This window comes from Orussus abietinus, unplaced genomic scaffold, assembly GCF_000612105.2.
Source record: "Orussus abietinus isolate OABI.00-Male unplaced genomic scaffold, Oabi_2.0 scaffold119, whole genome shotgun sequence".
Classification (NCBI taxonomy): Eukaryota; Metazoa; Arthropoda; class Insecta; order Hymenoptera; family Orussidae; genus Orussus; species Orussus abietinus.
This window is the reverse complement of record NW_019394337.1, coordinates 240,230-257,886: the sequence shown is the minus strand read 5'-3', so window position 1 is coordinate 257,886 and position 17,657 is coordinate 240,230. Positions and strand designations below refer to the sequence as shown.

Here is a 17,657-nt window from a genome sequence, read left to right as displayed (position 1 = left end):
TGTAACGCGCTATTACGTTCGATTCAAGGAAAAATGCTCCAATACGGTAGATATACGTGTTCTAACTTGTAATTCTTTCATTTTCCGGTTTTCTCCGTGAAACTCAAGTTACGAAGGGGGGAAAAATGTATGTAAATTTCCATGGGTTTTTGTCAGTCGGGAAGTCTCGTCCTCTCGGATTGTGTATTCCGCATTTTGGGAAACGGCGATCGCTTTTACCTACAATGTTTCTGCTTATTTAGTTTTCCTCGATGCGCGTTCCGAACTCCAGACGTTGAATGATTACCTTTTTTCTTTGTACGAGTTCGTTGACGTATGACCGACGCTGTACTTACCTTCGATCGGGACGCCACGAGGTGCGACGTTAACCAAAATCCGACTCCGTGTATACGCTTTGTAAAAGTATATTTTAATGTCAAACGGTTCAGATTTAGGTGACGCGTAGATATCTCTGAAATTATTCTGACATACGGGACCATTTCTAAGACAACGAAACTCGGTTGACCGGAGGTCATTCGGTGGTCCGAACCGTAGGATACGCGGAGAAAGCAAGGGTCGAATACAATAGGCGCAAAATTTCGGTTTCTTGCTGGCACCGGAAAATCATTGAAATTCTTTCTGGTTCGGTCTATTAAAACGGGACTTTGGACAAAAACAAATATACCGCCAATGAAATTTCGTATATTTCGTAGCTCGACGTGTTCCTTTTTCCAGTAGAAATTAGCATTTCGAGCCATAGGTATATTTTGTTTCAGTTGATACAAAAAGGATTTTTCTTAATGACTTTGAGGATATCCGAACAACATTGAGAGATACGGTTCTTTGAAACGTTGGAAGAAACCAACAAAGTAGACAATGTTTTTACCGATATTTTCCAAGTGAACGTACTTGTAAGATATTTTTTGGTATCGAGTTAGTCAATAAGAGCTGCCACTTGGACTGCCTCATCGTGCACTGATTTTATCCAAGATCATTTTATATCAAGTATACTTTATTCGATGGGGTTCATCAAATGGAAGTGTTTTGCCTTCTTTCTGTCCTATCCTTTGCCGAACAATAAGGTATTATAAAAGTGGGGTCCGAGGGGTCGATCGTTCTTGCAACTTTTCTTCGAACTGGGTGTAATCGAAACGTTTGAAATTTGATCACGTAAGTATAGAGTTCCTAACGAAAATCCAGGCATCTGGAAAATTTAAATTTTTTCATTGGTTTACATCAATTCTTTACGTTTTTCATAAAAAAAAAAACAAATTTCATGCGCGTTAGTACCATTTTGAAGAACTCTGAACGTATGTGATACATTTTCTAACGATTTGATACAACCGGTTTGGAGAAGTTTTGTAAATGTTACCTCTCAGATGCTACTTTCATATCACCTCAAATTGACCCCCCAGCTTTTTAAACGGCGCACCTTCTACGTTAATTTGTCTTAATGTTATCACGTAGCCAGGAAGATAACTAGTTCAACGACTAATAACAACTTCGGTATCCTGCAATTTTTCTTACTTTACTGCACAGAGAGAATGCGTACTTCAGACGGGAACATTGTAACGTTTGTGTTTGGAGTTAAATACTACGATACATTTCCGCCCTATATGTCTTCACGTAACAGCTTTAAGGACAGCCCTTAGCCACTTTCTTCTATATCATTGAACTCGTCTTTTATCCGTTACGAGATAACTTTGAGAATAATATACGGTGTTGCTAAAAATCGGAAATCAATTTGATTTTTCAGAAATCGTAGGATACGAAATATCGAAATATTTAAATTCAGTGAGCCCTATCTAACGTAATACATTTTCTATGAAACTCTTCTTGCCAAAATGAATACAATAAAGCGACATTTCAAATCGTAGTTGTTAACGGTTTGCCCTAAATATTTTTATTCGGAAACTTTCGCTCTCCATAAAATGGACTCGTCTCCGTACATCTGCGTAAGTAAAATTGAATATGAAATAATCGAGCAAGAATTTGTATAAATTTCTATGCTTTCCGCATTACGTTTGCAAATAATTGGCAAATGGGAGGGAAAAAAAATGCAAGGCAAAGTGCCACGTTCTACATTGGTGCACTCGGCGTAATGAAAAGTTTGACGTTTAAATGATAGCGTCGGGCCGGCAATGGTTCTCCATGCTCGGCCCGTAACCACAGTCTACCCCCCGTTTTCCGTGTGCCGTTTTCCACGAAGGAGAACGGTGAAAATTCCCGATAACAATCGAGATTTGACCCGTGTCAGGTGGCAGGTATGCCTCTCGTCGGTCGAGGCCAAGTCGGTGCATCGAGTGGAGGAGATCCAGCAAGGGGAACGGCCGAACCCTCTTCTGAACTTCATTTTTAAATCATTTTCAACTGTATGTAATCAAAAAGTATTCTACATGCTTTGTGAATGTATATTTCAATTATTTATTTTACTTATTTTTCTCGTTAAATTATTAGAAATGAACTTACATGTACCAGCTTTTATTTACAATATTTTTTCATTTGTATCGACAGACATTGTTTATGCGATTTTCATTCGCGTTAAATGAATCCACGTGGAACGGATACTCCGGGTAAATTGAGGGATGCCTGTATCTTCATATATTTTCATACTTGTCGCATTCATTTTAGTGGAGTACAGTATACCGGTATACCACAAGATACAGGACAGCATAGGTACTAATATAGTACCGATTTGCGTGAATTTGCTACATTTTGCAGAGCGAAGACTGATTTAAACTTACTTCTTTCAATATGCGAGGTACTTTTCTGAGCGAGTTTTCAAGTATCTCAAACGGCACGTTTTAGGACTATTGATCCCCATACGAGAAAATGTAATGCTGATCATATTTACCGGATCATTATATTTATTTATTCGGTATATTCAATACCACTGTCTTCCCTCTTTGAATTGTCAGATTTTTGCTTTTATGAACTCATCTCGGGAACTCGTAGATTTATTACGAACACATTTTAATACATCCGCGAACCTCCGCGGTTTAACATTCGGTTCAAAATGAGGGTAAAGTAAAATAAGAAAAAGACAAAAATTGGGACGGTACAGAGGGTGCGCTTCTTTTTCTACTTTATCGAATTTGTTACACTGTATAGTGTTTACTGTGGTCAATGTACGTGCCAATTACCATGAAAGTGGTCTAAGTAAATAAATGTAGAGGAATGACTTGGATCACTTTCGCAAGCACTGGCACGTATATCGAATTATATGTTCACAAAGCATGTACGGTTTTCGCCGTCCTGCGAATTAACTTCGCCAAGGAATTCGCGAGGATCGGAGATGACGAACGAGGCTCGGAAAAGGAATCCTTCGAGAACTCTTTCGAGAACTCTTTCGAGACTCGCAGTCGGGTCGCGTAGAAGCCTGGTTAGCGGAGAAACGCGCAACCGTTTACGCGAATATGTGGTTTTATCGCGACTGCGAGCGACCGAGGACCGATTTGAATTCCGCGGGTGGAAGCTCCCGCCAGGGCCGTCCCTGGCCCGAATGGGGCCCCGCACTCTAACGTAAGAACGTCCATCCAATATCCAAAGCCGCATCTTGGACCAGGGGGGAAGCCTGCGCGTCGGAAAGGGCGAGGGTATCGTTGGCCACTTTTTCGGCCTCCCGATTGGTAGGTCACCTGCTTATTTCTTTTCTTCCCTCCTGTGTACGTAAAACATCGATTTTAACCTTCTTTATGCTAAAGTGGCACATCGTACTTCATACCCTGTTTATCCGTTCACGGCCCGCACTAGTAAAGTGACAACTAAATCTCAGCCAATCGGAGGAAGCTAAGATTTTGGCACAACCATATGGTTACCCTCCCAGTGTTCCTACGTCTTCCCTCCTTACTTACCTCGGCACTCGCCCCTCTGGCTTGGGCTCCGTCCGTATATTCTTACCCCCTTGTTGCCTCTATGCGAACAAACCGACACTCTTACTTAGAAACGACCTATTGCCCCTGCGGGAAAGAGGTATTCTCGGGCATATTTCTTGTACAGTGCCGAACAATGTTGCACGGTACAGTTTGAGGTCGCGATTTGAAAAGTTTGCGTTTGCGTGCGTGCCGCCGAGCGGTCCGATCGCGAGAGAGTTCGTTACGCATCGTTCGGTCAGTTTTCGGTTGTTTCTTTTCCGATTATTAGATCCGAAACATGGCGGGTTTCGTCACTTTCACGTTATCCGTCTGGCGGAATCTTCCGTCGTGCGCGCAATTGCGCGGGTTCGTGCGAGAAATGAAAATAAACTGCTTCGACATCGGCGATTGGTTGCGTGCAGCGCTACGAAACATAATTGGCTGAAAACTCCAGACGCCAACGTGATGCGCCGTTCAATTAACTATGGAATTCAATCTAGACATAACCTAGAACGACCGCTGCTTGCCACCCGCCCTTTACGGCCTCTCGATGTCAACCGAGGGTTTCTACTCGATATAACAGGGGATATGTGTAAAACCACTTGAGATGTGTACCGATATCACAATCGGTAACTTGAAATGTATGCGTTCGGTGTCGGTCTAACGGTTATAAGTGTTTTTGTTGGAGGAATAAAGACGACGGGATACAGAGTGCTATTACCGAAGTAGGTTGTCGATAAACGTGGCCAATGAAGATCCGCCACGGTGCTGCGAGACATTGCGAATTGTTCTTTTACGTTTTCTTTTCAATTCTCATTTACTTCGTTTCGCATCCGCTTCCGAGTATGCAAATTTCGAGCTGTTTCATGGTTCGTTCCTTTACGTACGCGTCAACGAATATACCCTGTTAAAAGAAATATTAGAATTTTATAACATTTTTCTTGCAAGCTTTATTCGGACATGGTATACTAATTTTATAAAACATTTTCAAATTCTGAATAGTTATAAATTTAGATTTCTAATATGATGAATACAAAATTATTTATATAATATTAGAATTTTCTAATAAATGTATGCCGATACCCTGTTAAGAAGTAAAATTTCTAATTTTACTCCAACCTTGCGTACCGTGGGTGTATATTTCAACAGGGTATAATGACATCGAGGTCAAGAGACGCAACGGTCGATTCAAAGGAGTCGTTGGGTTCGATCGAAAAGTCGGAGATCGCGCCGAAATTTGCCGTTATGCGGTAAATTCTCTTCCCGGTTGGCCGAACCGCAGGGGAAGAAATCGCGGCGAGTGCAGCCGAAAGCCGTTGAATTTCTCTTCGACTTTTGTTCCTCGGCGGTCCGCAACCGATGGCTCGTGCACGATCCGATGGATACGCCGCGATACGCAATAATTGTCAGAAAAGGAACAGCATGCAGCGTTCCTGCTCAATTATTACCTAACGAGATGCCTCAACGACTCGACTTCGTTGTAAGACACGTTGGTGGATAGACATTTTTTGGAATTGTAAAGAACGGGATAGTTACTTCATAATTAATCACCACTAATGGCCATTTAAGGTGATGTGAAACACGTCAAGAAATTTCATCGCCGTCGGTAAAAAGATTCTTCTAAATACCTACGTTGCCGACGTTCGTATTTATATCGAGAACAGTATCGAATTATATTGGGTATTGTACCAATTGGCGTACTCTATAGGTCATTTCCGTCCAATTATTATACAGAAATCGAAGGAAAACTCTAGGAATCTCCTGGATTCGGTTTTTTTTTTAATGACCTAATTAACCGCAGAGTGCCACCCTGCGCCATCTGTGATTTTAGTGTTAACTCAATTTTCTCCCCGAGATCTCGTGTTACCTTCGTTTTAATATGATAGATCGACGCCACTTTGATTCTGATCCAGGCTCAGTCAACAATTTTTGTTGCAAATCCAAATTTTGAAAGTGTCAGGATAATTCTTAAGTGCTCAAAAGTCGTGTATCAAAGTTTCAGATGGTTCGCTCCCATACCCTTAAAAAGAGTATCTCATTCGGGTCGACTGATTTGGGCGGGGGGTTCATTTTATCTTAACGTGTTCAGAAGTGGTTTGCCAATGGAATTTCTGTTAAAAGTTTATTCAAACCATAGGTGGCTCGAGACGAACAGTGGAAAGCTAGGGGGAAGAATATTTCTTCGTTTGTAGGTATAAGGTGGATCCGGTTGCAAAGGAGAAAGCTTGGAAATAGCAATTGAAATAAGTTGCCGTACCACCGAAAGAGTTTTTGGGACTGCTTAAAAATGCAATTTCTTTATCTACGCGGAAAAATACTTTCGGGACGAAACTTTCCATTATGCCTCGGGTCGTAAAGTAACTTAAAAACCAACCGACTGAACCGTTCCGAAGGCATGATACCGAACCTCTTTCTTCTTTTATGTTGTTTATATGGTTAACCAATTAGTCTGTAGCTCAGTGTGTCGATAAAGACGATCGGTCAAATTAAAACAAAGCGTAGCGATGTGGCAAGAGCGCAGCGCGGAGAGAAAATGTTCCCGTACGAAATTAGAAATAAAAGCTAAACTTTATTCAAACGAAGAATTATCAACATAATATGCCAAAATGCATTCCAGACAATATTGTATAACTCTAATCCAACAAATATTCAGAATGTTCGCCTTCTTACTTCGAACGAGCCTTCAAACGTTTTAAGATAAAACTTTGTACAGAAACTTTTTCCCCATCCTGTACGTATTTGATCAATTAAATTTGCATTTAAGTACTGCGAACAATATTTGATAACTATTTTGCGAAGAAAGAAACATAAGTATAATTCGAAAGACGGCCCGCTATACGCTATGCTTGTCAAAATACAGAACGGGTATAGCTACGGTCGCTTTATTACGCAATCAGGTGGGTTTACGTAACGAGGCGGGTGTTTCTTTTTAAAGGACACACTTACGCATGTGATTTTATCGACGCGATCAGAAAATAAGACACTCGATTTTGCCTTGAATTTTGTTTCGTGGAACAAAAACTGACTACACAGGGTGTCCCGGAATAAACGTCTAGTAAAGCGATGACATGACACTGGACATAAACTAAGATCTCCCCTAAAAAAAAAAATTAAATCATATCATAGGACCATACAATACATTTTTGGATGAATGGCGGATTCAACATTTCTTCCAAGAGTTTTCCGAGGGATTCTACGTGCTTCCGTTGCTAATATTTTTGAAACTCTAATTCGAACGGTTTTCATAGTTTTTCTGAGGTTTTCGATTTTAAAATCGAGACTAGATCTGGAACTGAGCATCTTTTTCGTATCTCCTCGCTGTTCTCATTTAATGGTTATTTATCCAAAACTCTGATAAGCCTGCAAATGTTAGGAGAAAGAAGACAAATCTTGAGAAGAAGGAAATAAATGACAATGTTATCTCAGGGTGTCCACGTAGCCCCAGATTTCGATAATTCGACCTTCGTCAATTACAAGGACTATTTGCAAATGATTAATAAAAATGCCATTTGTGGTTTTTGGGCTCGTCTCCTACTGAAGAATACCATGAAAGTGACGGTACAGGGTTCCGTTTGAAAATGAGATGAAAATGTCTGACTTTTTATCGAGGGGGTGTTCACTTAGGAAATTGTCGATTTTAATACTCGTCACGTGGAAATCGGCTGGAAATAGCAAAAGGAAATCACTGGAAATAGTTGGAAATGACCGAAATATTATCGACATCTTACGGCCGAACGTCACTTGTTACCGCGTCGCGTCATTGTTCATCATATGGAAGCACAGGCAGTCGGTTCTCAAAGAAGGGAATCGTTTTCACCTATTCCCAAGTGAATAGCCCCTAGTTTTGAATTGCACTTACGATAATGCACGTTCTATTGTACATAGTTTTATGCCAGTTTCAAAGAATATCGTCGTTTGTGGTCACATTGTCTACGTTCCTTGCATTATCCCAATTTGGAGCAGGGACCGCCGTTTCCACAAAACGCAATTGATTTATGCATCGGCCGAAAAGAGGGAAGAAATGGAGTAAATTTAGGTAAATTTGGGTAAATTTGGGTAAATTTGACGTGGCGAGTGATTTAAAGTTTCGGCCGGTTGGCGGGATTCGGCACGGCCGAACAACCGGTGGAATTCGACCGAACCTCTTTAAAGTTCGTTGCTAAAGTGTCAAGCTATAAAGCCTTTAAAGGAACTTTAATGATCTGACAAAAACCGTCGGAATGTTCTCGGGAATTGGACTTTCCAGTTGCTTTCCTATATATAGTCGAGCCGTGCCAGTTCCGACGCGGTCGGCTCTCGAAAGGCGAGAACGCCGCTTTACCTATTGGCCCAAAATCGCCATGTAGTTTCCCTGGCCGAAGGCATTATCGTAAATTCTCCCGATTTCGGATACAAATTCTCCCATTGCTTCCGCCTCCGCAATCGTAATGGCGAGCGTTTAACATTAATCCCCGACAAATTAGTATTTTTCTTCCGAAGATCGCTCGCGACGACAAAACAAGATTGCCCGATAAAGTCAAGTAAATTTGAATTTTACCTCGTTATGGGATCTGAAATTCTCTCTTAAGCCATGTCTACACGTTATCGGTGAAACATGTCCGGAGGAAAGTGGGGAGGATCGTCTGCGAGGTCGGTCTTTTTAAAATCCACACGAAAAAGATACGGATCTATGCAATTCGTTGTGCTCACGTGTTAAAGTGTCATCGGAACAATAAGAATTTTTAACTATTGAATCACTATTAAATTACCGATAAACACTAAATTGTAGGAAACGCGTTGCGATTCTACTTGCACCTTTGAAGGTTACGTTTGCAGCGCAGGCACGTAAAAGTTACACACGAAAAAGGACGCGGTAGGGCAGTTCATAGGCTAAAATTCCAATGAAACGGGGGGAATGTAGGTACAATTACACTTTGACTAATGTGTGCCGTTGAATGTACGTACGTAGATGCATACGTGCAGCCAGTATACATTGAGCAAAATGTTTGCGTCGAGACCGCTAATGCGCGGCTAATGTTGGCATTAGTTGCTCATTACCGTTCAACATTTACCTGACTACAGCATGCTGGTTCAGCAGTTATTAATTTTGACAATATTAACGATAATACGTGTTTTTCGATATTAACCTTACACTGGTGAACGATACAGGGTCAAATGGTAAATGTTATTTGAGTGGACTGGGTTGTGCCGATACGACTGCAAACTTTAGTGCCGAATACATATCTTCTTGTTAGAATGCATGTTTCACATTTTTGGAAAAGTAATCGTAACTATTTAAAACTATCTGTATCGAGATAGAATAAGTATCTATCGAAAGTTCGAAAATCTTTATATGCTATAACGTCTAATTGTAAGTGAAACCTACTGGTTAGTTATGCCTCATATTTCGACGTTGATTTGTCACTAAATGATGTCACTAAACGGAAGAAGGTCGAAAATACGTACTGCTACTTGAATTTTAAGTCGAAAGTAACTTTATCATTTTCTTCAGCTGGAAGAAATATGTACGGTTATCTTCTCTCAATATTGTTAACATTTATCGAGGCTGATACTTAAAATTCATTGAATTACGACTTCTTTAGCGACCAGTCTTGGATACGGTTCTTTTCCTAGCAGGCTTTTATTAAATTAATTCGCACCGACGGGATTATCAAGACCTCGTCATCGTTAAAAGTTGGATCAACGAGGATTTTCTTTATAACGTATATAAAAATAGATCGTGGAATAACAGTTACAATGATGTGCAGCCTCATTTCTTAAGAACGTAGCCACTGTTTTTCTTATCGTTAGGACGGCCCCTGCAGAAAATGCGTATGCCTCCCGGTTTGCTAGAGATGCGAAAACGAAAAGCAAAACGGCTTTACTGCTAGAAGATAGCGCGATCGCCCAGGAGAAATACCCCAATATTATCGTCTATCGGGAAATAAATTAAATTCTATTTAAGGCATTTTTGGATCCTAGAGACTTGCAAGACCTGAGGGTGGGCAGCCTCCTAATAAGTCTAGCGAATAAATCAGGGCTAGGGCTTGCGAGCCGGCCTCGGCGAAGCAGCGGGGAGCTACAAAGGATCTTGAGATCTAGGTGGCACAGGGACATAGAAGCAACTTGGAGGATACCCGCGAATAAAATGTGACGTAAAATATACACTTAACGTATTATAGATTTAATTCGGAACATTAGGGTAAGAATCTTTAACGCGCTATTGTGTAGGCCCTCAGGAAGAACGCGATACTCGTGAAATTTCATTTTTTAACAACAAAATTTCAATCTTTCTCGGACAAGAACGAAAAGTGACACTTTTTTTCGAAAAATTAAATTGTACAAGCATCGCGTACTTCCTTAGGGCCTCCATAATCACTCGTTAACGTTTCAGATGATTCGGTGCACCCGGTTTGGAGAAAAGTTTTATAAATATTTGTATGCTTTATATATATATAGAATGACTCTTTCACGTTAGCGTCGGCCGAAGTCGGTAGCACTTGTAATACGACCATACATCGTTGTTCGCCACTGAAAGGGTTAACGGAGGAATTGGGGTACATTCGTGCTACAAAACGTTTCCCATAAGAATTTGAAAACTGACTATCGAAAAGATAGAAGTAGAATAATACGAACACTTGTTGGCGTGAATTCGCATAATTGGAAGGTTCTTTTCAATGAATAAGCATTCGCATGAGTTCCAATGAACGGCGTAAAGATCTTTTACTCCGGTCGAAATAAAAAATGAGTACGAAGAAAGTCTTTCGCGTATTGAACGTTCCTTAAGTAAGCCGACGATAAAGCGAGCAATAACGTATCGGCAAGTGGTTCGGGTCCAACGTATATAACCCTTTTATAGCGGGATAGTTGGATTAATGCGCCGTCGTTGGCACGTTGGTACGGTTAATATATAAGATGGCGGCTTGGCCTCACCTATAGGTGAACCACTCGGCTATCAACCTGGCAAATGTCAAAGTAGCTCGCCGCGGCAGAAACCTGTCTTACCTATACAGACTTAAGTCCGCAGAAATCTTAGACGATAATCCTCGAGTAGGTGCAGCGGATACACTCGGGGTGAGAAGAAACTTAATGCGCCGGACTTGTCGAGGGACATTTCTCCGACCTGCGGAGAAAAATCGAGACAAGTCGTTACAATTGGGATCACTGTGACAACGGAACGGAAATGCAGGAAGAGTCGCGAATGCTCCGTCAGAAATGGAAAACGTGGCATTTTAGTCGATCATCGAATACCTCACGAAATAGTCACGGTCGCGAGAATTCGAATGTTCATTGTTCAAAACATTTTGATATTTCGACCAACCTCGTTCCAAAAGAGCTATCACGTAAAAACTTTCGACACTTGGAACGCTTTCGAACGCAAACGTATACAAGAACGGCAGCACTCGGAATGAAAATCGGACAAAGTGACATATGCTGCATTTCGAAAGTAGTCATTTCTATTTGAACGTTCGTACAAATGTTTTTCAATTTTTTAAGAAAATAGTAAGATGAGAATAGAAATTAACGAAAGTGTCGATAAACGCCCTACACTACTCCTATTTTTCCCGAAATATATACAATTGTGTGTGTATACTTGAACGAAAATCGGTATTTAAATGTATCCAAATTCTCGTATGCACGTCTCTATGATCTGCGTATATACATACCTTCGTACAAAATTGTCGTGAAATTCTCACAGATGTGATCGAAGATTGGCATACAAAGGATTTCGCAATTCAGGGTACATGCCCTCCGACATTCGTATACTTGTACGCTAAAGTCCCGAAAGCAATTATGTACGAAATTTCGAAACATTGTATTTTGAAAAAACTTGGATTATACGGATACTATATATCAAAGAGGTATCTTAAACAATGTTTGCAGTCGTAATGGCCCAATCCATCCCATTGAAGAAATCGTTACCATTTCATGCTTGTACGTTATGTCGTTCTCGAGGGTAAAGTTTAACGTCCAAAGCACCTATTTCCGTTAAGATAGTCGAAATTAACCCTCGCACACAGTGGTCACATAAATGTCCCGCAAGGTTCAATGGCAAAGGTCATTAAGTGCCTACTGCCAATTCTACCCTAATAACACGGAATAATTTCTAAATACATTTTGTAATCTTTTCTAAATATCTCGAGCGACAGATCTTTTAAGATGTCTCGTCGTTTTAACTTCATGATATCTAAAATATTTGTTGAATATCGCAATGACGTATTTAGTTTTAATGACTGATAAATATGTATAAAAATGATATCTTTTAATTTATAAACGTATGATGAAAATACATTTTTTACTTTACGATCATTATAGGACACTTCATTTGGTATCAAGAAACACAACGTGGATTAGTTTTACGCGAGTGAAAATCGCATAAATAAAGTCTGTCGATACAAAAGAAGAAAATATTGCAAATAAAAGCTAGTACATATGATTTAGAAATATATATTTATTTCACATTGCTAAAGAAAAAAAATAATTGAAATAAATAACCGCGTAAATTGAGGGAAGGGAGTATATGGGTAACGTACCTGTACGCACACGGATGCGCGTCCACCTCAAGCCAAAGATGCATATCTATCTCATTTGGCAGTTTCCTTTGTTTTGGCTGGCATTAACTAACTTCCGGTTATTTTCTGTGCCATGAGCGGCCAGCCTTCGAGTCGATTGTACGTATTATGCACAGTTCCTTTGCGGAATGGCGGGAACACAATGGTTCGTATTGGACACACGGCCCTTCAACGAAAAGCAACACCCAAACGTCAAACGCGCAACTATCTATAATGCTCGAGTTGATTGGCTCCAATTACCAATCTCTCCCGATACCGTAAATCGAGCCGACTTGAATTCTATTTATCAAATAATTCGGAAACCAATGAATATTTTCATTCGAAAAGAGCGACCAAATCGCAATAGAATTGATGAAATGCACATCATTTACGCGGCGGCTCTAAATGACGAGTCAAGGAAAGGAAATGAGACGAGACGAGACGAAACGAAACGAAGTAACCGAGTTATTCCGGGATTGGAACGAGTTGGTCGCCTCGGAAAAATTCTACTCCTGGATGGATGGAAGAGATTTTTGGATGACCAATTCGGTCAGAATGTCAAGAATGAATTTTCCGAGGTATTCGCTGTGCTACCATTACCAGCATTAATTATTTTCGACCCTCTCTCTCGAACGGTTCCCATAGCTTTTTCCCGACCCCCGTTTGCGAAGCGATAAGATCGGAATCCGGAGCGGCGGTCTTCTCGTGTTTGCACCCTATTGCTATTGGGCGGTTATTTCAAATAGCTTCAAATAGCAATGAAAAGCCCGGACGCGTCTAAGGCGAAGCGAAACCCCCCCTCAAATCAGTCGACCCGAATAAGACACTTTCTTTGAAGGGTATTGGGCCAAACTGTCTGAAACTTTGACACGCGACTTTTGAGCACTTACGAATTATCCTGACGCTTTGAAAACAAAAATTGTTGACTTAGCCTAGACCAGAACCAAAATGGCGCCGAGCTCTCGTATTAAAGCGAAAGGTAACACAAGGTCGCGGAAAGGAAATGTAGTTGACACTAAAATCACAGATGGCGCAGGGTGGCGCTCTGCGGTCAAGTAGGACATAAAAAAAACCAGGAATCCAGGAGATTTCTCAAGTTTTCCTTCGATTTCTTGATAATTAATGTACGGAAAAGACACATGGCGTACGCCAATTGGTTCAATATCCAATATAATTCGACACGGCTGTCGATATAAATACGAACATCGGCAACGTAGGTATTTAGAAGAGTCTTTTTGACCGACGTCGATGAAATTTCTCGACGTCTTCCGCTTCACTTTAGGAAAGCCGGAGAAATGCAAAATGAAGGAACAACTCCACCGATGGCCAAGTTACGTCGGGGGGTTCAAGTAGCTCGATCGAGGGGAATGTGTTCGGAGCGTGAACACGATGCGCTGTCACGCCTCGAAATGCATCCAATTCGGACAGGAAGAGGATGGAAAAATTGGGCGATTCGTGCCGTGTCGAGTGACTAAAAGATTTCGCAACGGCAGTTCTCGTTCACGGTCTCGCGCCTAAAAAGCATCTCGCTCGAATACCGTTATGACGTCTCCGGGACTTGTCGAGCAAGATCTCGGTCTAATTCTAGGAAGCTTGCACACTCGCACTTTCTACCAGAAACAAGTTGGACCGAACTGCCGTGTTCGATCCACCCTGCGATGTCGAACGCGGCTCAGCAGATACCGTTTGTATTCACTTTATACGACCCATTTTATGGAAAGAAATTGGAAAGACAAGATTATCGAATAGAATGCAACTGCAACGATACTTTCGGAGTTCGTCCGGGACAAACGGATTTCATGATTTCCCTCGTTCCTTGCGATCGACGAATTTCCGCGAAAACCAATTCTTTTAATATTCATCGCTCTGGAACGAAGCATATCAACCTTATAAGATTTGGAGACGCAGTTCTCGTTTCGTTTCCCTTACGAGGACGTGCTTATCGAATGTAGGGGAGACCGGGGAAAATTGACCAATCTTTTCGGTAACGCTTCGTTGTGAGAAAGATAACGAGAATATTCGAACATACTTAACAACGAAATGTAGGACATACATTCCGGCATAACAACTGCAGTCCAGGATTCTTTAATTTTATGCAAATAATGAAAGAAAAAGTTATTTATGTCCGCCTATTTAGGCGCGGTCGGTCAACATGCCCCGGTTTGGTAAAGGAGTACGAGGTACTCCTTTACCAAAGGACCCTAGGAGCGCAGAATAATTGCTAGATATTTTTTTCTAATCTTCGCTAAATATCTCAAGTGACAGATTTTTTCAGATGTCTCGGAGAATTTCATTCGAAGATATCTAAAATATTCGTTGAAAATCTCAATGACGTATTTAGTTTGAACAATTCATAACGTGGATTGCAATTAAATATTCATATAATAAACATTAATTTCTTACCAAACGATTATTTTCTGACACCGTTTGGTATGAAAAAACCCGTGGCATTTGTGCAAAATTTGCGTTTCGCTATTTCATCATGGGAACAAAACGCGTGATTTTGATTTTTCAATATTTTCAAAACATTTATAATGTATTTGGCAGATAATATTTGAAAAATACTTAAAATATTAAAATAAGACGTTTCGTATATCTGTAAGAAAAATATGACGAGAACACGCGGAGCCAATATTACAGAAATATAATTTATTTCTATAGGAGTTTCAGGACCTGGAAGTACGATTGGGTCCGGTTAAGACGCAACGTCTCGGAATCAGTTGGGAACATCGACAGCGGATCTGTCTTCGTTTACCTTTCCGAATCCGAGGATTGCGAAACGACATTCGTAGTGCCGACAATACGGTTAGAAACACAATCGAACGGTGCAAGTAAGAAGTTAAAGTTGAAATTGATCGCGATTGCCGCACGAAATTCCTCGACGGGACAAGGTTCCAATTCGGTCGAGAGATAAATCGGAGGTATCGAATTTGTGGTTTACTGGATCGATGGCCCTGCCTGCCATCGTGCCACCTAGTGCGTACTTACGCTCGGTACTCGCGGATTGCGCAATCCCCCACTTTCTCGCGTACCGACTTACTACTTCTCCGATGCTTTCTGGTATGCATGGCTTTTCAGGCTTGTAGTTTTCCGATCTACCGACGTTCGATCGGTCATGAGACTCTTCTCCGATCGGGGCGTACCGAATCGTTTGAAATTTGACCACCCGAACGTGGAGGCTCCGAGGAAGGTCCCGACGCCCGTGGAAAATCACTTTTGATGAAAAGTAAAGAAATTCCTTTATCTAACGATAATGTGGCGCGGCGACGATTCGTGCGTTGCGAGCGGGGTTTTTCGCGTAGATCGCGACTTCCGGAACGGACCGTTACCGCTGGCACCAGGGTTGGGCAGTGACGCGTCAATCGAGGGTTTTTACGTACAATCCAAGTAAATTACCTAATAAATTCCGGGACACAGATGACGGGACTGTAAGCTGACTTTTTCAAAGCGGTCAAAGGGCACGTCACCCGTGAATGAACATTTTAGTGAAAAAAAGAAAGGAATAAAGAACAATGGAAAGTAGGAGCGAACCATTAAAAAGATCTAGGCTTCGACTTGCCAGTTCTCCATACGTTCCACGGAAGATTTTCAACTTTAAGCGTGTCAGGAACGGGAGCAGGAACGTAAAGTCCCATATTCACGTAATTCACGTGGAGCATGAAATTTGTAAAGTAAAGAAACCTAGGAATTTGCTGCAAAAAGCTACGTAAATTGCTTGGAAAATTTGACTCCCCCAACCCTGTCTAGCGCTCGGAGCCGACGGCTAAAAGCGCCTTCCGTCGCCTTCCGTCGCCTTCCGTCGCCTTCCGTCGGCTTCGGTCCAGGAGGGCAGGTTCGCGAGTTCGCGAGCTCGAGCTGCCGAGAGAAATTTTGCAGTTGTCAGTGCCGGCGATGCTCGTGACGTCAAGCGGAGACCTATAGGAAACCGGACTGGACCAGACGGGGCTATTAGAGGTTAGGACGGAGTGGCAGGCGTAGAGGTATACTGACCCAGTGGTACGTATGTGGAAAGACCGACTGCGCGAACCCGATCCGACGCTGCGTTCGGTTCGCGCATGCGGACACCCGACGCCCCCCTGTACTCGACTCCAGTCGACTCCAGTCGACTCCACTCCTCGGCGGCACCTAGGCGCCGAAGTGGCATCTAAGAGATCGATCGTTTCAAACTTTACAACGCAAATGTGGAAACTCCGAGGGAGGTCCTGACAGCCGTGACATTTCATTTTCTAGCAAAAAAAATGTTGAAAATAGCTGTAAACAAATTTAAAAAGAATTGCAATTTCACGGATTTTAGGACCTTCCTTGTACCCTCCGTATTCACTTTGCAAAGCATGAAACGATTTGGTACACCCTGTTCCGAGAAAAGTTTCCCCAACGAGAACTCTTTAACGCCACTTTCACGTCATCTGAAGATGATATAAAAGTGGCTCCCAAGAGTACGATCGTTCGTGAAACTTTTCTCCGAGCTAGATGTACCGAATCGTTCGAAATTTGACCACGCCAATACCTCTTCGAAGAATTAAAAGAACGTTTATAAAGAAGTTAAAGAAAGATGAAATTTCACGAGGGCCAAGACCTTCCGTAGGGCCTGCACGTTCAAAGGTTTACGCGTCTCCCTTCGGCGACTCCCGTAACGTGTACGAAGAATAGTTGGAAAATGTTTTATCGCTTTCCTACTTATTCAAGAGACGTCGTTCCAAAATATTCGTCAGGCGACGTAGATACGAACTTCCGGTGAAAAAGTAGGACGAAAGGTCCTCGGTTTCTGGGTCCCGAGTAGTCGGAAAGCGGTTTCTCGTAGAGTTTCAACGGCTTGGTACTCATTTTTGCTCCAGGGTTAAGACGCGCACCAATTAGGGTGAGTCACTCGGAGACCGTTAGGCTCAGTGGTGTCGAATACTTTGTCAACTCGAATTACTCGAGTCGATAACTCGGTGCGGTGTACATTCGACGCGGCGAGTCGGAGAGGAAAACGATTCGAGTAACGATTACTCGAAGGCATAAATAAGCCGCGATTGGTATATCGGTACGAGGAACTCGGTCTCGCCCTTACCCTCGTAACTCGCATTCGTTCGTCCCAATAACTCGAGTTTAAGGGGGTGCGCCAGTGGCATCCGAGGGGGTCAATCTTTCGTGAAAGTATTCTCCGAATTGGGTGTACCGATTTCTTTCAAATTTGACGACACGAACAAGGAGGCCCTAAGGTAGGTCTTGAGACTCCCGAGATTTCATTTGTTATAGAGAAATGATCTTAAAATTGAAATTTCATGGGCGTCAGGACCTTCCCTATAGC

The 17,657-nt window shown here is 41.9% G+C and overlaps 1 protein-coding gene across 1 annotated transcript in view; it reads left to right on the top strand.

The window, feature by feature from the left end:
• The window catches only part of LOC105697799 (transcription factor Sp4), a 71,020-nt gene that overhangs the window by 287 nt on the left and 53,076 nt on the right, over nt 1-17,657 (top strand). The window lies entirely within an intron of this gene.